Source organism: Martes martes, assembly GCF_963455335.1.
Source record: "Martes martes genome assembly, chromosome: 9".
Taxonomy (NCBI): Eukaryota; Metazoa; Chordata; class Mammalia; order Carnivora; family Mustelidae; genus Martes; species Martes martes.
Window position 1 is genome coordinate 96,126,958 of NC_137896.1, and position 22,008 is coordinate 96,148,965.

Consider the following 22,008-nt stretch of genomic DNA (forward strand, 5'->3'; position numbering starts at 1 on the left):
CAGCCCTGAGATTATGACCTAAGCCAAACTCAAGATTTGGATGACTAACACACTGAGCCACCCAGGCACCCTACGTGGGTGGTTTTTATGAGTCTGTTTACATTTTAAAAACACATTGTGCTTTACAAGTATACATTTTGCAGTTTTCTGCATGTGTGTTGCAGTTACATAACACAGTTTTTTGTTTTAAAAATATTTATTTATTTACTTTAGAGAGCTAGAGAGGGAGCGTTAGTGGGGGGAAGGGCAGAGTGAGGAGCCTGACATGGAGCCCAATTCCAAAACCCTGAGATCATGACCTGAGTCAAAATCAAGAGTTGGATGCTTAACCAACAGAGCCATGCAGATGACCCTAATTACACACTGTTAAGATAAGATGAAACCAATCTTGAAGATCCCTTATGCAAACAAAACCATTTAGACCAAAACTTGGTCTACTGTATTTCATAAATGTAGGCAAAACTTAGGTTACTTCCTGTAAAACTTAAGTCAAGTTCCTGAAAGGTACAGGATAATCACTTTTACCCAATCTCCTACTGTCCAGGTAGTCCCCCTGTAATAATCAATAATTATGAAGGTTAAACTACTTTCTCATTTTCACTTTATAAGCCATCCTATAACATCAACTTTGTACCAGGTTCAGGTTGAAGTCTCCCTGTTCTCGAACAGTTTGTTTCTTGCTCAATAAAGCACACATATCAAGTAAAGCTGTGAATTTTCCTTTGAGAACACACACAATCTATACCTTTACATGTGGAACTCTTTGTTCTATTTTTAAAATACAGATTCTTTTCAATATCTCAATGTTGAGATTTTCTTCCTTTCTGTTAATTACTATTGAATGTGCAGTCCTGACTTAGGCTAATGCACAGAATTATGCATTTAACCTGTCATTCTTGTTATAAATATAACTATTCTGTTTAAATCTTAAATTGTGATTGAAAAGCTGACATTTTTTTAAACTGAGGTGTCCATGAGAGAAAGGCCCAGTTCTCTCTTTTTTATTATTGTGTTTAACTTTGTATCACCAAACTTAAAAGGATTTCCATCTATCCCTTGTATACATTAGTAAAATGGCAATTTTTGGTAACAGTAGTTCCAAAATTAAAGTGAAGAACACGTGGGTTATAACAAGTGAGGAAAGGGGAGAAGCAGTGCTACCAGGCTGAGAAGAGTGCTCCTGTGCTTACAGGGGAAGGAGTCCCCAGCTCCTGGTCAGTGGGGAGCCCATTTTTTCTCTTGGAGACACACAGCAGGGTTATTTGTACAGAACACACCTCACTCATTGCTTCAGGGCTTTATTCTAATTTTGATTAATCAGAATTCCCCTGATGGCTGGAGGGTTGTTGAACCCAAATTTTAATTTCTATTTCCATTGGCAAATCCATCTCTTCTTGTCTTATAAAAGTTGGATGGCAAAGAGGTAAATGATATGTATCTTTTTCCCACTAGAAAATTCCCTCACCCATTTTGATCATATTTAATTTTTTGATTTAGTATGTCTCTGCGAGCCATTTCACAGTAAGGCAGCATGTAAATACATAACATTTTTAAAAGTACAGGTTGTTTTTATTATTATACTGGTAAGGGTAGATTGACCTGAATTCATTTAGCATTTGAATTTATTTGATCTCTTTCATTTAATAATATCATCACCATACAAATGTTTGCTTATTATTTGATTTCCCACAGAAGTCTCCCTTTACTAATTTAAGCCTTTAAAACATTCTGTGTTAAACACACACACACACACACACACACACACACACACACACACACAGTATTTTTCCAATGGTTTTCATGTCACTTAAGGTTGAATGGCTTACTGATAATGCGTTCTGAAATAGTTGTTGGGATAAACTTCTTGAGATCAGGCAATTCTTTTCACCTCTATAAACTTTAATTTCATTTTTTCTCGTTTAGTAAAATGAGAAAATATTAGAGTAAATGATCTTAAAGTTTCCTTTCAGCTCTGATACTCAAGCACTCCTATGAAGTGCTCAAGTCTGTTCCAGGTTATAAGATATGCTAGTAATAGGAAGTAGAAATAAAGTCCCCAGTATATTCTTTAGCTATAATCAGATGACCTAGAGAAAAGAGAGAAATTTCATAAAAAAGAGAGTGGAGGAATCAATGAATCAAAGTTGATATAGAAAGTAATGTAAGAAATGTGAAATGTGAAGAAGAATAGAGATAAAGTTGTTTCAAAAACAGCCAAGGATATACTAAAGGGACCCTGACATGAATATACAATTTTCTTCTTGTGATCTATACTTTCCCAAAACCTAGATTATCCAATCTAATCATTCCTCTACCTCTCCAAAAGTATGTTTTATGCAGATACCTGTGAAATCCTAAATCCTTGCTTATATTTAGGAACTCTTTTCTTCCATTTTGTCTGTACTTCCTCCCTAGCATCCTCCTTAATCAGAGATTTATATTTTCTCAGCAGCCTCACATGTGCCATTGGTCACTGTGAATGATAAATATTAGTCCTTTATACCTCTGTTCTCTTCCTCCACCAGCTCCCTAAACTGTGGTTCATGTCTCTGTACTGAGAAACAATCTATAATGTAACACATAATAATTTTATTTTAAGGTAAACACTTTTCATTTTCTGACTAAAATTATTTGACTAGTTTTCCAATATATTTAAGTTTGAACATTTCATTTCCCCTTTTATTCTGTTAACTGAAGCAGCACTGGTGTCCCTGAACGACCATCTTTCCTCATCCACTTAAAAAGAAAACCCTGGATAAGTGCCGATTATAACCATTAGAGCAGAATTCTTCGCTTTTAGTCAAGCTCATCATTAAACTCTTAAAAGATGTTACTAAGTTACTTTTTTTTTCTTAAAAAAGGTAAAAAAAAAACTTTAAAAAGAGATAAAAATGCATAAAGTAATATGTATACTTTATATATACTTTATAAAAGGGAATGATATAGAAAGTTACACATGCATATACCTATTAAGGCAAATGGGTAAAATTCAATATATCCTTGATTTTTTTTATTCCCTACAGAAATGATATTTATAAACATAAATAGTTGAACATAAATCAAAAGAACAATATTACACATTAAAATGATATGAAATTCAAATTTTAGTATCCATAAAACAGTTTTACTAGTACACAGCCATGCTCATTTGTTAATGAATTGTTCATGACGGATTTAATACTATAACAAGAAGCTTAGTATGGCCCAAAAATCTTAAAATACTTATCATCTGACCCATTACTGAGAAGATTTGCTAATTTCTATATAAAACAAATACTAACTGTACCTATGCATTGCTCCCTTTGCTATTCTTGAGTTCCTACAGCCTACTGAACAGCTTCTGTGTTTTTCATCCCCCTTACCCACATTGGGTTTCTTGTGCATTAATTGGTCCCCTCTGCTATTTCACCCCTAAACTTATTACAGTATAGCTCAGCTACATTCCTTAACCTATGCCAATTCTTCCATGTATGATGACTTTTACTCCTTTCTCCTCTGTTTTCCCTCAGTGAACACCTTTCCCTAGGAAAAGCATCTGTTCTCAATAGAAGACACTAATTTTCCCATTTTTCTGAGAAAGAAAATATTCTACCACTGAACTTCCCAATGATATTTTTATACCATTATACTCCATATATGCCAATAACATTTTTCCCTGTAGAATCTATACCTCTGCCATGTATTGTACTCATTAATTTATTCCTCCATTCAGCCTTCTACCCATCTATCCATTCATCCCACAAATGTGTATTAGGTATATGCTAGACAAGAAGAAAAATAACATACATGCTCTGCCCTTGCAGAGCTTCCATTCTGGTGTGGGAACTGACACACATATGAGAGCTGAAAAGACTGAACACTGTATTAGGGGAAATTATTGAGGACGATAACTAAGGATCAAAGAGAATGAATCTACTATGTTTTATGATCATGGCTTTCCAGCCTTTTCAACAATCTTTTAACTTTGATATTTTATCGATATTTTCTCTTTATTCTATTTCTTAGCATCATTATGATCTCTTAATTCCTCAAGCTCCTCTTCTCTGATAATGCCCAAATCTACTTCAATCTCTTACCTACCCACATGAATGACCACAGTTAGGGTCTTTCATAGTGATTCTGAAATTCTTCCTCTGCCAGTGTCATTAGTTCTGGTTTTCCTGCTTTACTGAAGCTGCTCTTGACTCATATTTTGGCCTCCACTCTTCCACATGTACCATCAACCCACACTCATTTTGTCATTTCATCAAACAGAGAAATTCCCCAGTTGTCATATCAACTGCACCTCACTAATCACCCATGTACTTCAACTTTTGATCTTCCTCTGTACCCATACTGCCATGCTGATACTTTGGTAATGTACAAGTATTTGTTTCCTCTTCTCACATTATATTTGAAGGATTGCTGCAGACAATCAGAAAAGAGTGCAGAATTGTTCCATTAATCATTTGTGTTCTTTAATATCAGCTAGAGCTTTAGTGCTATATAATATTCTTTAAAGTTGTTATTGAAAACTACTTAAGTTCTCTTCCAGAAGTTCTCAAACTTTCTTCAATTTTCTTCACTGATTTCCATTAAGGTAAAGTTTTTGGATTTTACTTTCTACATCAGTATGTAGCCTGTGCCTAATTTTGGCCCCCATACCCTTGTACACTTCAGGTTTTGGAATACAGCCTTCGGTATGGTTCCCTGGGGCTTCAGTCAAATGGAAACTTAAATCATTTCTTCCAAAATTAGTAGAAGAAAGCTACTACATTGCCTCCAAATCAGCAGATATCATGGATTCAACACAGAAACCATAGTAGGGAATGTTCAGTAATAGGGAATAAGTGAAATGGCAAGCTATACCATGTTTGGGACAGAAAGTCCTGTTTCTGTATACATAATGATTAATGGCAGGATACAGAAGAAGCCACATCTTCAATTGCCACTGCATTTGAATAAAATTTAAGGAAGTCCATATAATCAGTTAAGAATGAGGAATTAAGAATTACTATTTGTTATGGATGCATTACCTAAAGCTATACATGAGATACACAAATCTGACTCTGCCACTTATTAGCTGTTAGCATTTGGGTTAGCCACATAAGCCAATTCTATCGAATTGGGTTCAGGATTCTATGTGTGCGTATAACACCCCCTGACACCGTTCTCATATTTAAAATGAGATTGCATACAAAGCATATATAGCATATGTATGGAACATAGTGAATGCCCAATAAATGATATTTTTAAAGCCACAGAGAATGAGCATCATGTCAACAGATTAAAAATATATTCCAGTAATACTGGATACAAAAATGATTACATTCAGAAGAGACCTTATTTTTTTGGTTATTTTGAAACAAAAAAAAATGCTAATATTAGATGAAAAGGAAGATGCTCTCAATTAGTTCTGCTCTGGTTCTCTTTACACACCATCACTGGAACTATGTAAATGGTGTTACCTGACACTACATTCACTGTTTCAGGGTGAAACTTTCAAATAAATATCGACCGTTTATAATATGATGACTTTTTAGTGCACTAAACTGAATGTATTTAAAATCAAGTATAGTCTCAGAAACTTTCCCCATGCTCTCAATTCCATATGTCTCCATTTAATATTTCCTTATAATTTTTAATTTTTCTAAGAAAGAAATAAAACTATTTTGAATCACAAGTTAACCCAAGAATCATGTCTTCTCCATTCTTCTGATCTCCCAAGTCCTATTTACTTTTTCCCACATGACAATGTGATTCTTAACCCCTCCGTCTTTTACCTTTATTTTTAATCACCCCTTCGCTACAACATAATCCTACTAAATATTCCTGCCACAGTCTCTGCCCTAGACAGTGCACGCTTCTGACTGTTAACAGACTGATATTCCTAAACATATATTTTAGAAAAGGCCATGGAGAGGTTGCCTTAACACCTATTTGGGTAGAAGAATGAAAATGACTTCCATAGGCCTGTTTTTCACTTTCTCTAATCACAAACACACCATAAATTCTTTTAAGGAGAGGTTCATACATTATTCACTTTTGCAAACCCTGTGCCAACTGACACATAGCCTGGTTCGAAATAAAAGTTCAAAATGTTTATTTGTTCAGTAAATATTGAATGGACCCCTTGATTCATGTCATTACTTGATTGCCTGTTCCTATGTTATCATAGAATGTTTTCTCTCATCCTTATTTATTTTAGCTAAGTGAAACTGGAACATTTAACACAGTGCATGGCTGGAGGGAAGTTCAAGAAAGAAGGGGGGAAATAAGCCTTAGACATTGAAGAAGATGCTTCAGCATTCTCTTCTACTCCATACCTCAGCAATAATTATACCCACATATGCAATTCACTAATGTCCTTAATGGTATTCAGAAGTTCAAAACTGCATTTATGAAAAATAGTAAAGTTAAAGAGAGTTACAGAATTAAAATAGATAGGGTTCTGGCAGTACTCAATGGATAAAATCTAAACAAGAGGAATACTCAGAAAGAAACCATTGACTTGTGTTACATTCAATGACCAACATAAAGCTATATAGTGAGTCAAATTTTCTTTTCTTGTGTTGGTGGTATAGTGGTGAGCATAGCTGCCTTCCAAATTTTCTTTTCTTTCTTCCTGGGATTTAAATTTTATTATTCCCAGTGTAAGGCAGGTACATAGAAGGACAGTTAGGAGAGTCATCTCAAAGTACAATTGCTATGTTCTGTTTGTTGTGCAGGTATATAAATTCAACCCTTTTAACTTTTTTCCCCTATTTGCTTGACTCCAACTACCTTGTTAAAGCCACTTTTATCTTGAACTATTGTCTCAGAAAAGTATCCTAAATACCTCCCTACCTACTGAATGCAATTCACTATACAATTTCCCATCAGAGCTCCATGTGGTCCCTTTGACTGAACTCTTTCACAAGACATTTTTTCTAATTGGAAAAAAAAATGCAAGTAACTTTTAAGGGGCATACATCCCCTCAAAAATGATCCCAAAATACCTGGATAGTTGGTGAATGCTTTCAAAATGCAACTATAAAATACATCCAGTAAGAAATAAATCCCAGAAGGTTGTGGGACAGAAAAAAAAATACATCATAGTAGTGAAAGCATGGAGTTAAGACAGGATTTTGTTGTTACATTGCTGTTTGTTTCTCACCTAACTGATCTGAGTTGGGGCCCTTAAGACCCTCATATTTGTATATTCACTTGAAGGAATTACAGGACTCATCATGTAGTTATCTCATGGCTAAGACTTACTACAGTGATATTATAAGGATATAAATCACATAACAAGGAGAAAATATATAGGTGGAGTCTGGAGAAATCCATGTGCAGGCTTCCTTATGCTCTCTTCTTCCCATAGTGGCCTCATGAAGTACATTCTTCCGCAGCAACTAAGTACAACATGGGTGTGATGTTTTTACCCAGGGAAATCCATTAGAGATTCAGTGCCCAAAGTATGTACTGTAGGGAGTCACATAGTCACCTTCTGTTTAACATGTGCCAAAATCTCAGGTTCCCAGAAGGAAAGCAAATGTTAGCATAAATCACACTATTTGCACAAAAAGTCTAGAAACAGTGAACCATTTTTACCAGCTACCTGTTAACCAAAGGATCACCTTGCAAGCAGGTTTTGTAAGATCACAATCTCTGTCTTGCCAAGTTAACCATTTTCCTGCACACCCTCAGACTCAGATATCTAGACAGAGTGTATAATAGAAAAGTGTGAGCCTGAATGCATCAGAGACAGTGATCTAAATCTTAGGAGGAGAAGCCTGGGGCAGGTTGCGTCTTATATCCAACACAGAGCAGGAGAGGTGGCTGATGGAATAAATAAGGTAGATGAATATGTTAGTGCACCTACCTCCCATGAATACAGGTGCACAGAAATCCTGTACATTTGGTAAGAATATGTGACAATTCTGACAGGAAACATAACCCATCATACACCTGAAGATAAGACAGAGATGTAACCATGTGCAGGAGTATTTAAGACCAAAATGAGAACCAGCTTCCAGTGCTTGTTTCCAACCCTCATTCTGGATGTCCAGAAAGATCAGTCACATGTCAATGTATGCCTGGAACCAAATGTCATCAGCTATTTTGCTCTAGGGAACAAAACTTGTCTCAAATCCTACAATGACAGAGTAAACTCACTTGTGCACTCAGACTTCATCTTGAGAGTTGATAGGAACTGGGGTGCAGAGCCGGGAAATGACTATTTACTAACCAAAGTAGATGACTCAAAACTGAGGTCTGATATGAATGGACAAAATACCAAATTTGTTAAGAAAACCTAACATAAAGGAGATATTAAGTGACCAATCTAAGTTGTAATGCTATCTAGTAGGGAAAGGTTGGGGAACTCATGAAAAGGATTTCATACATTTTATAAAATAAAAAATCTATACTACCTTTGCATATTTTTTGTTGTATGATTTCATTTTCAAACTCATAGTACAATTAATTGAACATGACACCTCTGATAGTATCTTTTTCTGCAAAGAAATAAAATAGGGTGATAGGTAATGACTTGAGTGGGAAATTTCCTTGTAGATTCATTGATTAGGAAGCCTCACCTTTGAAGGACAGTTTTAAGACTTGAAGGTCAAAGAGGACCTCATTATTCAAAGTTCCCCACTGAAAGTACTCTAAACTTAGAAACAACTAGTGCAAAATTCCCAAATGTGGAACAAATTTAGTCAGAGAAAGGAACTAAAAAAATTAATTTTGCAATAGTCTAACAGAGATGTAATGGTACATGTAAAGAGATTAGTTAAGCATATGGAATTGGCTGAATGTGGGAAGAGGAAGGGAAAAAAGAGGAACCCAGGGTGCTTTCCAAATCTTTACTTCCCTTTATAAGAGGTCCAAATAATTAAACCTATCTTTTTGGCCAGTATATAAAAAATGTAATCTATATGTTAGTAATGGTATTTTTAATAAAAGAGAGACTTGCAAAGCAACATTTTAATTCTGATCTCTTATTTCTTGTGGTTTTTATTACTATAAAAATGCTTTTAAGCTTTCATATGAAAACTAGAACAGAACTTCTAATGTTCTTTATACTCTCTTATGTATTCACGTTTGTCATGGCTAAGGCAGATAAAGCAACTGCCTTAGCCCAGAATAAGCAGAAGTGTATAAATTCAAAGCAGATAAAACAAATGCCTTAGCCAGAATAAGCAGAAGTGTATAAATTCTACTGAGGTCTGAATCATTGGCCACTTTATAATGTTTATGATAATGAAGGTGTAATGAACAGATACCTGGATGAAATGTACTTCCTACTTCAATGAAAAAACCTCTTAATTGAGATGCAGTACACAGGCTGAATTAGTATGCTACAAAATAAAAAAGACTTTATTTTATTAAAATTATGACACGTTGCTTTCATTTATTAGCCTTTAATCTTGGAATATGTAGGTTTATTTATTCTCAATTATTTTCACTCATTTTGTGTAGGACTTAGATGATTTGCCAACTGTTTTAAATAAGACAATCGAACCCCAAACTGACTCTTTAATTCTACTGTCAACACAAACTAAAATACAAAGACATTTCCATGAAAAAGATATGGTAACAGGAATGCTTGCTTTTTATCATCAAAACCCAAAATATGAAAAATCCAGACTTAAAACACTGCTATGACTGAAATCTTTTCAATAAAGAACACACACACACACACACACACTTTATTCTCTTTTCCAAAACAATTAAATATTTTTACATAAATAGCTAATTCAATTCACATATATTCAGCCTATATTTTGTGAAAGTTGCTGTATAGTGTTGCAAATGTTAAAAACAAAAGAGAATTTCTATCTATAAGGGAACCTGTGTACTAGAAGGAGAATCTCAGAATTATACTGATTAATTCTGTAAAGAACAACCAGTACTCACATGGGAAATTCTAGCCACTAACTTCTACATCTGGAGGAGTTTGGGGAGGGCTCAATACCTACTGCAATTCTTTGAGGGAAATTCAGGTAGAGCTCTTATCTGGGAGATAGTCCCTTTATACTAAATATTTCTATCATTGTAGTGCAGAATGAAAATGCTCCAGTTAGAGACAATAGGCATGTGTGGATTTGGAGATGAGATACAATTCCTACACCCAAATGTGTTATATAAGTAGGAACTTGGAACATGGTCTTACGGCTAAAGATGAGAAGAAGCCTACTCACACTCACAGAGCACTCAGGAGAAAATAAGAAGTATCACAGTTTTCTCTTTTTTCTACAAAATGCCATCTATCTATCTTGCTTTGATGTATAATATGAGACAATATCAGCACTAATTTATTGACTCCTGCCAAGTGCTTTGATAAATTTGTTAAACTGGTCACCTACCCAATATTCATTCTTCCCCTCTTCCTGGAAATCCCAAAGTACCTGAATTTTGAAGAAAAAGAAAAGAAAAGAAAAGAAAAACAGCAACTAAAAATTTAAAAACACCCAAAATACTGATGTTCACAGTTTCTTATGCAGGTAGAGGTGAGCAGAATGAAGGGAGCAGCAGTGAAAGTGCTAGAAGTTCAGGAAAATTCTTTAAAATAGTTGAATTCCTAGCAAGGATCCTCTTGCTCTGCCAAATTTCTGATATGAAGACATGTTACGGAAGCTGTCACTTGCTAAACCATGTCCCTTCAGAGCCTTGGCTGGACAAAGAAACAATTTCAAACTTTTCCAACTGTTTTCCTATTAACTTGATAGCCACTCTATGGCTGAGGATCTCCTCAAACACAGAAGAGAAATTTACACAGCTGTCCCTGCTTCCAATCTTAAATCATTCCAGACTCTCTTTAGGCCTCAGCTCTTCTCTCACATCCTCTCTGCCCAGACTTCAGAATAAAATTGTACCACCCAGTGACTGGCCACAGACCAAGTGCTGGTACCAGAAACACATGAAGCCAGGATTAGGTGGGTGGGCAGGAAGGTAGGAATGGTTGGATCCACCTATGTTTCAGCACCCATGGTTTTAGGGTTTACTTTTAATTTTGTCTTAATCTTATTAAATGAAAACAAAGGAATCATATAGCCTGCATGGGTCAGTCTGAAGAGAGCCCAGCCCAGCCACTGATACATCATGGGTGGAGACAAGCTTTATTAGTAAGAGCAGTAGGCAATGTTTGTAAGATGTTTAAATGTTCATCTTTTGGACCTAGTAATTCTGAAAAATTTAGCCAGATCTAAAAAACATCTCTGATACACATGCAGATTTTTACAAAAGTGTATTGTCAGAAAAACTGAAATACCTATTAAGAGGCAAATATTTATAGAAGTTAAATACATTAATATATTGAAATAAAACATTTTAAAAGTTGTGTTTATATATATATAAAGATATAAATAGTTTGAAGGAAACATTACATGATGTTAAGAGAAAATACGTAATATACTGATAAAAAACATGATTTTAATTAGACACGTACTGGCAAGAATTTATGTGTCAAAAATCATGTATAGAAAAATTTCTAACTGATGATATTACTTTTTCCCAAGTTTTCATTACTTTAATATTTAGGAAAAAACATGAAGGTCATTTTTTAATTCTTTAGTTCTTGTGAAATGAGATTTTTTTTTTTTTTCTGATGGATGTTAGAGAAAATAACTTTTAAAACAGGACATAAACAGAAAATTTAGGAACACCTTTTTTCTCTCTCTCTCTTTTTTTTAAATTTTTTTTATTTTCAGCGTAACATTATTCATTGTTTTTGCACCACACCCAGTGCTCCATGCAATACATGCCCTCCCTAATACCCACCACCTGGTTCCCCCAACCTCCCACCCCCTGCCCCTTCAAAACCCTCAGGTTGTTTTTCAGAGTCCATAGTCTCTCATGGTTCATCTCCCCTTCCAATTTCCCTCAACTCCCTTCTCCTCTCCATCTCCCCATGTCCTCCATGTTATTTGTTATGCTCCACAAATAAGTGAAACCATATGATAATTGATGCTCTCTGCTTGACTTATTTCACTCAGCATAATCTCTTCCAGTCCTGTCCATGTTGCTACAAAAGTTGGGTATTCATCCTTTCTGATGGAGGCATAATACTAGGAACATCTTTAAGTAAGACTTTAATGAGGTTCACTTTGATATGTCTTTTTTTTTTTTTTTCCAATTTATGATTTCCTGTGGGCTAGTCCACAATCCCTTGTCTGGAACTAACCTACTGCTGGGTGGTACAATGTGTTTGTGGGACCAGTATAGTCTCCTCCTTCGGGTTATTCCTTTCCTATAGTGAAGACCCTTCCAGGGCACTTAACACTTCAGTTATTTCTAACCTGTCTGGAATTCTCTTTATGATTTTTTAGTAAGTAATGCTTCTGCTTGCTTTTACTTTAATTCCTTTCTCTGTCCTTTCATTGCACTCTAGTAGAGATAACAAACTAGGACAGCTCCCAAATAGCTACTTAATTCATGAGAACCTTGTTTACACTATTTCCTTCATCAATGATTTATATTTCCTCAAGAGGATAGAACTGCTTAGGCTGCAGTGAGTCTGACTGATATTTCCTTTGGAAGATATACTCATGTAAAATACTTAGTTATTTCCCTGAAATGGTTTTTTCAAGTTTAATCACACTGGGATGCTCTTATCTTGAAACTAAATTCCCTTATTTTGCTGAATTGTACTCTCAGTAGGAAATACAGCTAGTAAAATAACTTGAGTTTAAGCTGCAACCTAGCAGTTTTTCTCAACTTCCCTATTTCTAGAGGAAGAAAAAATCTCTTTACTTTCCGATTGTTATTAGAGAATCAAAAATCACAATCTATAAGGAGGAAACTCAGGTTAAACTGCTTTAAAAATGCACACTGTAATTAAAAACTCTGAATTCCCATTGTAAGACTCACTGGATGCGTGGCTGTAAACAAGTTACTTGCACTCTATAGCCTTTAGTTTCCTCCTATGAAATTAGGGATCCCTTCCCTACAGGATTCCTGTGAAATTAAATAAACTACTTCAGGCAATATAACTGAAAACTAACAGGCCCTAAATACATGTTTGCTATTTTCCTAGTATGTGTTAAATGTGTTAAATCATCAACTATATAATTATGTTCTTAGACCCACTCCCTGGATAATAATGAAATAAGCTAGCTCACATATCTCTTTAATCTACAAATCCTTGAAAGGATGTTGGGATTGTTGTAAGTTTCACATATTGTACTTTACTGATGATATAGAGTTATTGAATATCTGAGATATAATCAGAGAACTTAGAAGATTCTTAAGACAATGTTCTGACTATGCTGACAATTCCTCTATGGGATAACTCATACATTCACTTATATATTCCACACATTCATTCAAGATCCATTTATTAAGGATACTTTGTTTTACATGTTGTTAAGGCATTAAGAAGTTTTACAGATGAATAGAAAAACTTTTATACTTTAAAAGAACTTATAGTTTATTCAAAAAAGAAACAAACACAGTTGTGTATAATGTAAATCTAATAAAATAAAGATATATCCATCATATAATGGGAGCCTGGTTGTAGCTCTGTAGGTATTTATCCCGGAGGGATCTGACCTTGAAATTTTATTGTCTGGGAGGAAAAACTTTTCTTCTACCCTCTTAGATTTTTGTTTAAGGGCCTGCAAATTAAACTGACAAATGGAGAATAAAACAGGTTTAATTATGTATGTAAGCAAAAGTTCACAAAGAAATGTGACTCAAGGAGTCAGAATTTGAGGCTCATAAAATCTTAATACAGAACAGGACAGGGTTTAGGGGCACTTCTGGGAAAAACAAATGGCTTCTTAGAAAGGGGGAGAAAGGGCACTTATGGAAAAATAAATGAGTTTTTGCAAAGATAAATGAGCCCTTACAATAACGGATAGGTCAAATGATAGCTTTGTGATAATGTCTGTTTGGATGTGGTGCCGACTTGTTTTCTCTGAGATTCGAGTTGCTCCCTAGAAGTATATATGACAACTGAGTTTTGCAAGGAGATACTGCTTTCAGGCAGATACGGGATTTTAGGAACTCAGATGTTTTCTACTCAAAAATATTTTTTTATGCCATACTCGATTATTTTGGACCACTTGTTCAGTATCTTTAAGAACAGAGTTTGGAATTTGAATTCAGAGGTGGAGGGAAAGATTATAAACAGATAATGCATGATGCTAGGGTCAGTTTAGTTTTACTGACCAGGGGATGAAGAAAGAGTCCTAGGTACCGTTAAATGAGAGCTGGACATTAGAGTGGTAAACACAGATTTTATGCAGAAACTATTCCAATAGGGGAAATGACATCTCAGCATAGAACTGGGCTCAATTCCAAATATAACAAGCACAAATGGGGATTTAACCAAGATGCAGAGTGGGGTCAATAGATATAAAATTACAGAAAAATACGAGATGGGAGGATTCTGTTTAGACTGCCTTAACAGGAGTTTCTGAAGGCAGGCAAGGGGATCATATACCAAGAGTAGGAAAGAGGAATTTCATCAGGCATCAAGGGAGATTAGATATCAAGGATCGGAGAGTCTGGCTAAACTGACTTAGCAGCATTCTTGCTAAAACTGAATGGTGCAAAGACATCATGACCTAATTCAGAAGGGGGCTCAGAGGAGCCTGACAAAAGGTCAGTCAAAATGGGTCTATGTCAGTATGAAAGTAGGGAGTGGGAAGAAATGGTAGCAGTGACAGATGTAAATGGCAAATAGGATGACATCCCAGAATTCTTGTATAGAGAACTTACTGCCTCTGATTTTCATTTCCTTTCTGTCCTTCTTCCCTTTCCTTTTAAAAATTTCTATGTTAAGTTCAAATCTCAGCCATTGGTCTAGTTTTGTTATATTGCTATGCCTTCAGGCAGCAAATAATTTTAAATGCAAAGAATTATTTGGGAGAAAGTTACCAAACCTAGCAGGACTAACTGCTCTGATGAGGTCAGAGCCTTAGTGGAGAACAATATCAATCATTAAGGGAAAGCTTTGCTGTAGTTGTTCTTGAATGGACTGAATTGCTCAGTGAGAAGATTTCTATTGAAAAGAAGTTGTCAGAATTGCTCGAATTCCTCTTTCTTAATTAGGCCTTTGAATTTGAGCTATAATTTCAGACAAAAAAAGGGGGTAATGAAATTCTATAGCTGGGAAGGGATGGTGAATGGAATAAAAGGATAATTTTAAAACCTCATGAAAACAGAAAATAACAGCAATTTGGGGAGCTCACTGACATCATTTTACTGTGTCTAATTGGTAGGCAATTAGCATGCAATTGTCCCATCTTGGTTTTCAGAAAGTTTTTTTTTCCCCTCACACACTGGAAAATTATTGGCACTTTTTTTCCTCAGACTCTTTTGGCCTTTTCTTATAGGTCTTACTTTTTTCCCTTTAATCATATATTGCTTAGAAAGTGTATACATTTTCCAAAACAATGTTGGCAAACATAGAGTCCATATGTTTAAAGCTCCAACTTCTTGCCATTTTGTTAGAAAACACAACTTGATGTTTTACTTGTTGATGCAGTAATAGTTGCTAAAATTGTGTGATTTTAAAAGTGATAAAAATTTTTTTCTATACAAAATACCTTTCCAACTGATGCCTGAAATTCCCTAAACAAAGATTAACTCTCTAAACAGTGAAAACTTTTCAGAAATGCAAATGTCTCTTCATGGATATTAAATAAAATCTGAACTTAGGATGGACTTTCTGTTTATTTAATTAAAGAGAAAACTATTCAAAGACTTGCTAAAAAAGCAGTAAGACAGACTTTACTCAAAAAGGACTATCATCATAAGTATACAAGAGGGCTATGAGAATAGGGTTTTGTAGTAGGGGAGAGAGAGAGGGCTGAAGTTTGAATACAGAAAGGAAAAGTGGGAATTTATACCAAGGAGCAAGGTGAGGGTCAGTGAATGGAAAATTACTAAGAGGAAACATCAGGAATAAGGGGAGATTCTAGCTAAACTAAAGGAAGCCAAGGGGATCAGATATCACCTGGGGGTTAATAGAGGATGTGGCACTTAATTAGAGATTGAGGGTAACTAACCTGACTTAGCAGAATTCCTGCTAAAACTGGACAATGCAGACACAAACATGGAAGTCCAAAAGTCAAGGTCTACTTGAAAAAGAGCTCAGAAGAGCTTCAGTAGAATTTGGTCAATGAGAGCATTTTTGTCAGTGTTCACAAATGTATATTTTCAAGAATTTCCTCTCCTACTATAATGTAACTTTTCTGGATACAACAAAATATGCTCCCAAACTGAAGGTGAAACACACAGGGTTACACCCAGTTACTGCATCCAGCAAAAAGGCCTGAATCCAGGTGTGCTATATGTGATCCTGATACCACTGGATCAACGATCACTGCCATCACTACAAAATTCTCACTGTGTAATGATAGAGGGGAAAGAAGATAACCTACATAAATCTTTTCTATTGCCATTTTCATGGCATGTGGTACAGATAGTCAGCTCTCCTTTCTCTGATCTAGAGTGTAGTTACCATTGGCAAGCTTGGATTTTCTCTGTCAACACAACCTTGAAAACACTGTCAGCTACATTCTGTATTAATCCTAGTGTCCTCTAGTAGTTAATAACCAGAAATACTATTGACTAATGGTCCTGTAACATATAACTTATTTTTGCTATTTTGAGTCTCTTGGCCATATCAGGCCTCAACTAAACGTTCCTATGCTTGTACTTTGTGTCTAAGCAAAGTGAAATATTTGGCTAGAACAGTAAGGCATGGCAAATTGCCTCTCTGCCACTTGGCTGTCCTCAGTGAAAAGTACTTTATGATATAATCACTACCTTTTCAGATCATTTGGTACTCAGCAAGAGCTATTTGGGGGGATCCTGATGTATCAGTCTTCTCACTCTGGCTCCTCAAGTGTCTATCTCTTGTTGAAACTCTTGGCTTCTCCTTCTTGTTACCAAATATGTTAGCTTACAAACATCTTTCTCTTTTATGAGGAATCTTTTATTTTTTATTATGTTTTTGTTATGTCATGTTAGTCCCATACAGTACTTCATTAGTTTTTTTTTTTTTTTTTTTTTTTTTTTTTTTTTTTTTTTTTACTTCATTAGTTTTTTAAAGGTAGTGTTCCATGATTCATTGTTTGTGTATAACACCCAGTGCTCATTGCAACATGTGGAATCTTTTAAAAGGATGCTGGAAGCAGCCTACACATAACTCAAGTTTCTGACCTGACTTTTTATTAAAACTTCCAAAACTCACACAAGTATAAGAATGCTGTTGAGGACTCAGGGGCCGATAGTTCACCCATGATTCAATGACAGGCATTACTATTACCATCATAATTTCCTAATTAGGTATAAAGGAAACTTCACTACTTATCATCCCACCAATCCTGTTTATTAGAACTTGTCACTTAAAACATTCGCCACTAGTAGTCTTGTCACTATCACTCAAGGTTCATGTTGCAAAATACAGAGATCCATTTCAAACAAATGTAAGAAAAAAATAATGAAAATGTATTAGCTCACTTACTGTGGGAGCTCAGAGATGGAGTTGGCCTCTGAAACACAGAAAATGCAAAATACTTGATTTTTCAGTCTCTGTCCTTTCTTCTCTCTCCAAAAAAAAAAAAAAAAAAAAAAATTTTTTTTAAGATTTTATTCATTATTTGACAGAGAGAGAGACAGTGAGAGAGAGAACACAAGCCAGGGGAGAGAGAAAGGGAGAAGCAGGCTTTCCACCAAGAGGGGAGCCTGATATGGGGCTCAAACCCAGGACCCTGGGATCATGACCTGAGCCAAAGGCAGACACTTAACAACTGAGCCACCCAGGGACTCCCTCTTCAAGATCTTTTTAAGAGTTTTGCCCTTAACCAGGCACCTGAGTGGCTCAGTTGGTTAAGCAGCTGAATCCTGATTTTGGCTCAGGGTTGTGATACAAACTCAGGGTTGTGAGACTGAGCTCCATACTGGGCTCTACACTCAGTGTGGAGTCTGCTTGAGATTCTCTCTACCTCTCCTTCTTCTACTCCCCACCACTTACTCTTACTCTCTTTCTCTCTCTAAGATAAATAAAATCTTTTTTAAAAAGAGTTTTACCCTATTTCCTTATGCTTCTAGAAAGGGAGACTTGACTACACAGAAATAAAAGCTTGAATTATCTGAAATTTATAAACCAAAAACAAAGAGAAAGATTCTTAGGGGGAGTCTACAGATAATGAGCCCATCCTTTGACCAGTCACTATCAAAGAAGGAGCAGGAGGGTAGGTTATAATGATTAGCCAATACTGGGTCACATGCCTATTTCTATCGGCAGAGTACTCTACATACAGCCTTTAAGAGCTATATAGAAATTGGGATGGCAAAGTCCTCAAAGAGATAAGTGTCTTATTTTGAAAAGAGGCAAGGTATGATGAACATGAAAATGTAATAAAATAAAACAGATGTCCATAACATATAGCTTTTCCTCATTTCTCTTGAGATACATACATTTAGATTCAGATTCTTGAAGAAAAATGTCAGTTTCAGAAATAGTTGCCTTCCATTTTGTTAACTATAAAATAAACGTATCTGCAGGGGTGCAGGTGTCATATTTTGATATTTTTGCCAAGAAAAAAAAAATTAAAAGGAGCAGTTGGTTCGAACTATTTATACTTTAAAATATTTTTCCTGTTATCCCGAGATTCTATCATTTGTAACTTCATGGTATAAGCCATTAAAAGCCCTTACAAAAAGCCCCAAAGAATTGATATTTAATAACTGGAAGGGACCATAACTGGGAAGGGAACTGCATGATCATTAAGTCTACCTCCCATACAATTCAAAGAATACCATCTTTCTAACGGTTAGCCACTCTTTACACCTGACCTCCAGTGATGGTGAGTCCATTGTACTTTAAGACAAACTAGTCTGGTTTTGGACATCTCTTGATTATTAGAGAGCAATTTGGTTATGAAAAGAGATATACATTTTAAATGCTACAAAGTACTTTTTCCATAATATTGGGATGAAGACTACTATGCTGTAATCTCTTTTCATTAATATTAGACCAAATAAATCTTGAGACAGCTCTTCACATATACCTAAAGTACTCAGGTATAAGTTTCACATAGACCTAAAGCAGCAGAAGTCTGATCTGTTTATGTCTCAAAAGTTTCTAAGCTCTATCTTAACTAGTGTGCTCCCCTTCCTGGCAATGGTTTAGAATACTCATTAGGTCATTCATCCCTAAAACAGGAAGTGCAGTCTCTGTCACTTGGAAAGATGGAAAAGAAGAAAGAGCCCAGTGTCTGTGCTCAGGTAGGACTGGAAAGTTATACCATAACAGTGTTTATCTTATAATTTTATATGTTTATTTTATAAGTACTTTTAAATTAATTTAGACCTAAATTTGTATCATATACTATAATGTGTACAACTCTGAAAAAGCTCACATGTGCACTGATAATTGCCACTAAGTCATCACTCTTGTCTGACTGACTAAGATCTCACAGATTCAAAGGTACATGTTAATTTCAGAAGTAAGAAAACATGAAAAACATGTGTGTTTGAGACTCTATGGTAAATAGAAGAATAAGAAGAAAACCGAAGGCCCAGAGTAACCAATATCTGAGACATAAGTAAGAGTCACTTAGGGTAGGCCATGAGAGGAAATCTGGTAAAGCAAAACTGTCCTAGATGGAATCAGCTAAAGAGGGGCAGGGGTAACCATGGGCAGATCATACAACAGTATCACAACAGAAACTCATTCACGCTGATCCAACACTTCAAATAACCTGTCCATCAGCATTTAAGTATGAATCATATGTCATCTCCACAAAGGAACCATTTCCACTGGGCAGACCTCCCCAGTTACATGTGTTTATACCCCCAGACCTTACAGGTTAATTTACTGAAGTCCGATCTGCTTATGTCTCAAGAGTTTCTAAGCTCCATCTTAACTAGTGTGCTCCCTTTCCTGGCAATGGTTTAGAATACTCATTAGCCCCTTCTCCCCTAAAACAAATGTACAGTCCCTGTTACTTGGAGAGATGGAAGAGAAGGAAGAGCCCCAGTACCTGTGTGCAGGTAGCACTGGAAAGCAATACTTATCTCCCTTCCAGCTATTACTCTGTATTTTAAAGCAAAATATTATAACTGGGTTTAATTGTTAATACTGGTAGCTTTAAGCAGTGTCTTGAGTGTACCCTAATAAAAAAAAAAAAGCATGACCTTTGAAAGCAAACAGATCAAAGTGTATATCTTACCTTTGACACTTAATAGCTACTTAACGCTGTACAAGTTATCTCAACTGTCAGAGCTTCAGTTTTCTCCTGAACTAGGAACAGTAATAATGGTCTTCCTAGCATTTTTGTAAGAATTAAATGAGACTGTGTATAGTACTTAATATAGTACTTGAATATAGTAAAAACTCAATAAAATTCTAACATCATTTTGATTACCGCTATCATCACCACCATTATAATCATAACCCTTTTATCATCATCATGATGATTGGTTTATTACTCAGAGGCTCAATTTGGAAAGCAAACTTTTTTTTTTTTTTAAGACTTGTTTCTCTCACTGAAGGCTCATGCAAGGATGAAGGCACTCTGACTTGTGAACTGTTCTTACTTGGGCAAGTGACTATTATTATCAGTGCAAATAAAATTATTCGAAGTATACAAAAGACTTGCCATAAACCAAAATGCCTTTATTTAATGAATAGTATACAACATATTATCTTCAGAGAGTATGAAACACTTAACCCATTCCATCTGGTCTTTTTATGTAAGTAAACCTCCCTATGACCTTAATGTAAACTCTCACTTCATAACTATACTCTAAACAATAGACATAAGGCACATGACACCTGAAATCCAATGTACCTAAGTTTCATTTCTGGTTGTGTCTTAGCTGGCTATAGATTCATCTACTTAAGTTATTAACTGATATTTCATGTGATCCATTGCTGCTCCAAATTTGGAGCCTTGTTGCAAAAATTCTTATTTTTAAGATTATAGCACCATCTCTCAGTCCTTGGCTTTTCTTCTGTTTCTGAAAACATGGACTTACTAATGAGTTCTTCCTTGCAAGTCTGCTTCCAATGTATGCTATCCAGGAGCATACAGTCATTGAAGTTAATACTTGTTAAAAAATAGCACCTTATGGGGCGCCTGGGTGGCTCAGTGGGTTAAAGCCGCTGCCTTCGGCTCAGGTCATGATCCCAGCGTCCTGGGATCGAGCCCCGCATCGGGCTCTCTGCTCAGCAGGGAGCCTGCTTCCTCCCTTCTCTCTCTGCCTGCCTCTCTGCCTACTTGTGATTTCTGTCTGTCAAATAAATAAATAAAATCTTTAAAAAAAAAAAAAAAATAGCACCTTATACTACAAAATGTAAAAAAAAAAAATTATATATCCCAGCAATACTGAAACTACATTGAAGTATGGGATAGAATTTGAGTTGAGATTTTTCTTTCTGTGATATTTTAGAAATTGCCAAACTGTTGAATTGTAGCATGGGGTAAAAGGGAGGTTTGATATGGGTATATACCAGATAGAATAAAGAAGTTCCCAAAGTCAAGAGATTTCAAAAACAGCCCACTCATTATTTCCATTGTAGAACACAAAATGATTTCTGTCTTGTTATTTCAGGAATCATACTAAACATATCTGCATGTAATTATTTCATATTAATTATTTCAGTCACATAATTTAAGTTGTTTCTATCCTAATAATACTCTTAATTACTGGCATAAGTTAAATTTTTCATTTTTAATAAATGAGGTGGGAATACAAATAGCAAGTCATATTAAAAATCAAGTGTACCAGAATGACCTAATTTGAGTTGAAATGTGTTTAGATTTCCAATTAATCCAAATATCTGTGGCAATTCATAAATAAATGAGAAACAAAATATGAAAAATTTAAGTTAATAATTCTTGGAGACTAGAATACTTTATTATTCTTTTACTTTCAATCATTTCCTTCTCAGTCTTTTTTTTGCAAGAAATAAATAGAAAAGTTAAACTAAAAATCAAAGCACTGGGGGGAAGAAAAAGAATCCTCAGTTTGGCAGGATTACTGTATGTATCCTTTAGAGTACCATAAATAGGTATATTT